Source organism: Schistocerca serialis, chromosome 6, assembly GCF_023864345.2.
Source record: "Schistocerca serialis cubense isolate TAMUIC-IGC-003099 chromosome 6, iqSchSeri2.2, whole genome shotgun sequence".
NCBI classification, from domain to species: Eukaryota; Metazoa; Arthropoda; class Insecta; order Orthoptera; family Acrididae; genus Schistocerca; species Schistocerca serialis.
This window is the reverse complement of record NC_064643.1, coordinates 645,947,953-645,953,853: the sequence shown is the minus strand read 5'-3', so window position 1 is coordinate 645,953,853 and position 5,901 is coordinate 645,947,953. Positions and strand designations below refer to the sequence as shown.

Sequence of the window (5,901 nt, the reverse complement as noted above, 5' to 3'; positions counted from 1 at the left end):
AAATGCGTACCACCACTTTTACGACTTTGATAAAGGGCGGATTGTAGTCTATCGCGATTGCGGTTTATCGTATCGCGACATTGCTGCTCGCGTTGGTCGAGATCCAATGACTGTTAGCAGAATATGGAATCTATGGGTTCAGGAGGGTAATACAGAACGCCGTGCTGGATCCGAACGGCCTCGTATCACTAGCAGTCGAGATGACAGGCATCTTATCCGCATGGCTGTAACGGATCGTGCAGCCACGTCTCGATCCCTGAGTCAACAGATGGGGACGTTTGCAAGACAACAACCATCTGCACGAACAGTTCCACGACGTTTGCAGGAGCATGGACTATGAGCTCGGAGATCATGGCTGAGGTTACCCTTGACGCTGCATCACAGACAGGAGCACCTGCGATGGTGTTCTCAACGACGAACCTGCGTGCGCGAATGGCAAAACGTCAATTTTTCGGATGAATCCAGGTTCTGTTTACAGCATCACGATGGTCGCATCCGTGTTTGGTGAACGCACATTGGAAGCGCGTATTCGTCATCGCCATACTGGCGTATCACCCAGCGTGATAGTATGGGGTTACACGCCTCGGTCACCTCTTGTTCGCATTGACTGCACTTTGAACAGTGGACGTTACATTTCATATGTGTTACGACCCGTGGCTCTACCCTCCATTCGCTCCCTGCGAAACCCTACATTTCAGCAGGATAACGCATGACCGCATGTTGCAGGTCCTGTACGGGCCTTCCTGGATACAGAAAATGTTCGACTGCTGCCCTGGCCAGCACATTCTCCAGATCTCTCACCAATTGAAAACGCCTGGTGAATGGTGGCCGAGCAACTGGCTCGTCACAATACGCCAGTCACTACTCTTGACGAACTGACGTAGCGTGTTGAAGCTGCATGGGGAGCTGTACCTGTACACGCCATCCAAGCTCTGTTTGACTCAATGCCCAGGCGTATCCAGGCCGTTATTACGGCCAGCGGTGGTTGTTCTGGGTACTGATTTCTCTGGATTTATACACCCAAATTGCGTGAAAATGTAATCACATGTCAGTTCTAGTATAATATATTTGTCCAATGAATATCCATTTATCATCTGCATTTCTTCTTGGTGTAGCAATTTTAATGGCCAGTAGCGTATCATGAGTGGGCTTCCGAATCGTCTAGCGCCAGCTCATAGGATTCCGTATCTTTGAGTGGCCCTCTCTCTTCCCGCAGATCGGCCGAGAGCTGGGGGCAGGCGGGCGCTTGGTGACGCGCGTGGACCCGCGCGGCCGCCGCGAGTTGTGGTGGGTGTCCGCGGCGCCGCCGGCCTCTCCGGCGCCGACGCCGAAGCGCACCGCGTCGCCCGCTGGCGCGGGCGGCGGCCTCAGCGGCGAGCTGCGCGGCCTGCTCAGCTTCCGGCGCGCGCGCCGCCTCGCGCAGCAGCAGCAGCTGCAGCTGGCGCGCAGGCGCGTCGTGGCCGCGGCGGACGCGCGCGACCGCCGCCAGTGGCCGGCCGTGCTGCTCACGTTCGAGCGCGGCGTCTCGCCGGAGCCCGGCTGCGGGCCGCCGTCGCCGCACGCGCTGCTCGCCGCCAGGAAGGCGCGCCTCGAGGTCGCCGCCGTCTGACCAAACACATCAACTACTACTACTCTCTCTCTCGTATCACATTACGTGGTCACATTTTGTGGCTCCTCCGGTGGTTGCTTGGGTCCATATTATTCGAATGAACCGTTTCAAAAATGTACTGGACTCTGTTCAGTGCAAGTTTATCACAAAAGTAAATATTGCAGAAAGGTATCGTGCATGCAGAATTTGCTCCTCCAATACAAACTGCCAACAACTATTTTGCAAAGATATCCGTAAAAGACTCGAGACGAGGGTGAATCTATTGAGATCGGGCATCGCAGACAAGTGGATGCTGCATCGTGACAACGCTCCACGTCACACGACCACTTCCATTACGGAATTTTTTTTCTCAAAAGGTATTCTTGTTGTTCCACAGCCCCGATCACTTCCATTACGGAATTTTTTTTCTCAAAAGGTATTCCTGTTGTTCCACAGCCCCGATCACTTCCATTACTGATTTTTTTTTATCAAAAGGTATTCTTCTTGTTCCACAGCCCTGATCACTTTCATTACGGATTTTTTTTTTTCTCAAAAGGTATTCTTGTTGTTCCACAGCCCCGATCACTTCCATTACGGATTTTTTTTTTCTCAAAAGGTATTTTTGTTGTTCCACAGCCCCGATCACTTCCATTACGGATTTTTTTTTTCTCAAAAGGTATTTTTGTTGTTCCACAGCCCCGATCACTTCCATTACGGATTTTTTTTTCCTCAAAAGGTATTCTTGTTGTTCCACAGCCCCGATCACTTCCATTACGAAATTTTTTCTCAAAAGGCATTCAAGTTGTTCCACAGCCTCCCTATTCACAAGATCTGAGTCCTTGTGACTTTTTTCCTCCCCTGATATTAAAAAAATGCCCTAAAACGACATTCAAAAGAACGTGACGGACATGTTAAAAGCCTTACCAGTTGAAGCCTTTCAGCGCTGCTACCAAAACTGGGAACAACGACTCTGCCGGTGTGAAGCTGTCGAAGACAACTCCTTTCAGGATGACAATATTCTTATTTGAAAAATACAAAAACTTTGGTCTCATTACTTTTCTCACACATCTCTTATACTGACAAAGTGATAAATGAAACAACACTAAACGACCTGTGCCCAAGTGAGGGACAAAACCACGAATGGGTTCACTCAACTGGTAAACACTACGGCACTGTGACCTCTAGACTAGAGGAAATCGCTAGAAGTAAAGTTACAGTGTTAATCGAAGAAACCCATTAACAATAGCAACATTGAGACTTAGGTATAAAAACTAATTGACCACAGGTTGTCTCCATATTAACTTCGTTGCACTACCGAAAATAGTTTTTCAATAATGATCAAATATCCGAGAAACTTGCATTGTTTATTAGACTTTGTAGAACTAAAAATCGTACCCATATTAACTAGCACACCATGTCTTGGGGAGCCCATTCGTTCAGATTGTTTGGAAGGAGATACTAAAATGTAGTGAGCGCGGAGTACGGAATGTCATTACGTGGAAGTAACCACAGTATAACTGATACTTCGAAGTCTTTTAAGTGCTGTTGAGCAGCGTCGTGCTACGTAACCCGAATGTATGCAATGCTCATTCCTTCCTCAAAGTAATAAATAAATTATTCTTGTACTTGGCCACTGTAAGCAAGGACAGCAGTTACAGAGCAAAGCACAACTTGGTAGTGTACCTGATTATATTAATTTTTTAATGGGTCACTTAACCAGGAAAGTTGTATGACAATTTTAGGATCTTGAAATAGAAGTTAAGTCTGTCTTTATCAGAATTTTATTTACTTTTTTAAGATTAATCAAAAGTGGTCAAAGAAACAATATTGATTGAATATTAATTGAATTACGAAGTGATGCTAACACTGTGGGAGGTAACAAATCGAAAGGAAGACGGCATGAAGAATGAAGACCCAGATATCCTTGTCCGAGCAGGTCACAGAGACGATATTATTGAAACATGATACAAGTTGAAATTAAATAAGAAACGCAAGTTACCTGCCATAAATATAAGAGAAACGAGCTGCTCAGATTGCAGTTTGCACTACGGCGGGGTATGAGAACTTACATCTCCTGGTGATCAGCAAAGTATGCTCAGCAGCCCCAGCTGGTAGTCAGCTCAAATCTCCTCCAGCTGTCCGTATCTGCAGGTCTCTTGACTCATCCGCTGTTTGTCCTCGAATGCCCCAGAACTTACTTTCTCTTTCTCAACTTCCAACCTTTCAAAAATTCAACGACTAATGGGGTGACTCCAAGCTATTGCCAGTGTATAGGACGAGAAATGTGGCAAAATTTACCGAATATGGGAGAAAGAAAAGCAAATTTCCCACTTCTTTGTGTACAACACGTATATTTTACCATCATGAGATTGGCACTGGGCTGAAGCAGTGATACTTTAATTGGTTGGCCCATGTGCTAGGTCAGGCGACACAATCTCATTGGATGAATCAGACATTTTGAATTAAATGCAACCGACACTCCCATGCTAGGCACCAAGATGTCTCAGCCTTTGAAGTAACGCAGAAGAGCAAAAATAAAATGTCTTGCTTCTATCTCCAGCAGGTGGTAACGTGGTTCACTGTCCAGCACGCAGCGCGATGCTGTCGATATTCTCATAAAGGCGGGCTGCAGGCTGGCTTCTGCGTAAGTTTCTGAATACCCCAGGGAAACATGCTTGACCTAAAGAGAATCACAGACTACCCTCTGCCGACAAACGAGACCCGAGATCGGGGCCCACTTGCACCGCTAGGAGGGTGCGAAGCTTCCTCTCCGTGTACTCATTTCCAGCGCCCACAGATGTGGCGGCAAAATAGTGGGCGAAAACTGAATTGATGTCGCACAGCATTATATGACAATAATGTCACACAGATATGGAGAAATAACAGGAGAATCAGCGCGTGGAAACAGTGCATAACTTGAAATAAAAACTATGCGGTCCTTCGCATTACCAACATTTTAAAAAATCAAGCGAGTGAGGAAGACTCTTACGATCACACCGCATTCAGAAAAGAAATGACGCATTATAATAGGTACTGGAGATTATTTTTACTTTACAGGAATACGACCACACAATTTTCACATAGTCGCGTCTGTTTTGCATAATTTCCCATTTGCTTTCAGTGTATGTATTTTCGAACGGCCTTCTGAGTATCGCTGAAATATTGAAACCCAGACTTTAATTTCTTACTTTCTGAAAATAACGAAAGCAACCCTATTGATATAAACTCTTTCAACCGTCTACGTAGTTTTGCCAACATCTAAAATAATATCAACACAGAGAGCGTCTTTTGTAACTTTCTTCGTTTGTTATTTTAGCGTCCTTTTGATAGCAAAATGACTGAGGGGCAAGTAATTATAATCTATCAATTGTCCAGCCTTACTTTAGGAAATTAATTACTTAGGTGGACGTAGACAATGTAAATATGTACATAGGGAGCGTAACTCCATTGGACCAGCTATTCCACGGTACGTTCCATGCAACAATAAAGATAAGACTGCTGTTGTTATTGTTGTTATTATTAAATATGAACACTGTATATTAAATTTTGCCATATACAAATACATGTAACAAAAATAAACAGTGGTTACAGTTTATGTTGAAATAATGATTTCTCAGTTCACAATAAATGTTTCCTGATCTACCACTGTTCCAGCTATCTAGCGTAGTGTATAGTGCTGCAGGATTCTCGCATTAGGGCCTCGACTTCACCTACTGGAGACCATCACCGATTTTGCTGAGACCAAGTCGTCTGGGATAGTCATTCTGAAATACGCCAATGCAAATCCGGAAAGATGGCTGTTGTACTCAAGACGTGGATGTCAAACGAGAGGAGGTGCTTTATTCGTTTCCTTTGCAGCGGACGAGGAACACCCATTAAAATGCAAGAGGATATGCAGCCTTTGTACCGAGGTAAGTATTTCAGTTTGTGTGGCGTATGGTGGCTCATTAACTGTTGAGGAGAACTAGACGGCGCCTGTTCGCAACAGACACCATCGCCAGCGTGCTTGCAACGATGAGAGGCGTTCGGCTTGTGCGCATGTGGTTGCCATAGTTACGCACATGACCCTTAACCCGTTAATCGTTAGTTAACGAAGTTAATTTTTCGAGCAACGGATTAATTTTTAAGCTAATTGTAACAAACGTTAACGGACTCGTTTAAGCTCCGTCAACTTCCTTTACTACTACTACAGGGTGATTCAAAAAGAATACCACAACTTAAAAAATGTGTATTTAATGAAAGAAACATAATATAACCTTCTGTTATACATCATTACAAAGAGTATTTAAAAAGGTTTTTATTCACTCAAAAAC

At 44.9% G+C, this 5,901-nt stretch overlaps 1 long non-coding RNA gene across 1 annotated transcript; it reads left to right on the top strand.

The window, feature by feature from the left end:
* The first annotated feature begins 1,512 nt into the window (after window positions 1–1,512).
* On the top strand, window positions 1,513–5,183 carry LOC126484420 (uncharacterized). The gene is made up of 3 exons (XR_007587851.1): window positions 1,513–2,024; window positions 2,145–2,264; window positions 2,325–5,183. It is a non-coding gene; the product is annotated as an uncharacterized LOC126484420 (long non-coding RNA).
* The last annotated feature ends 718 nt before the right edge of the window (window positions 5,184–5,901 follow it).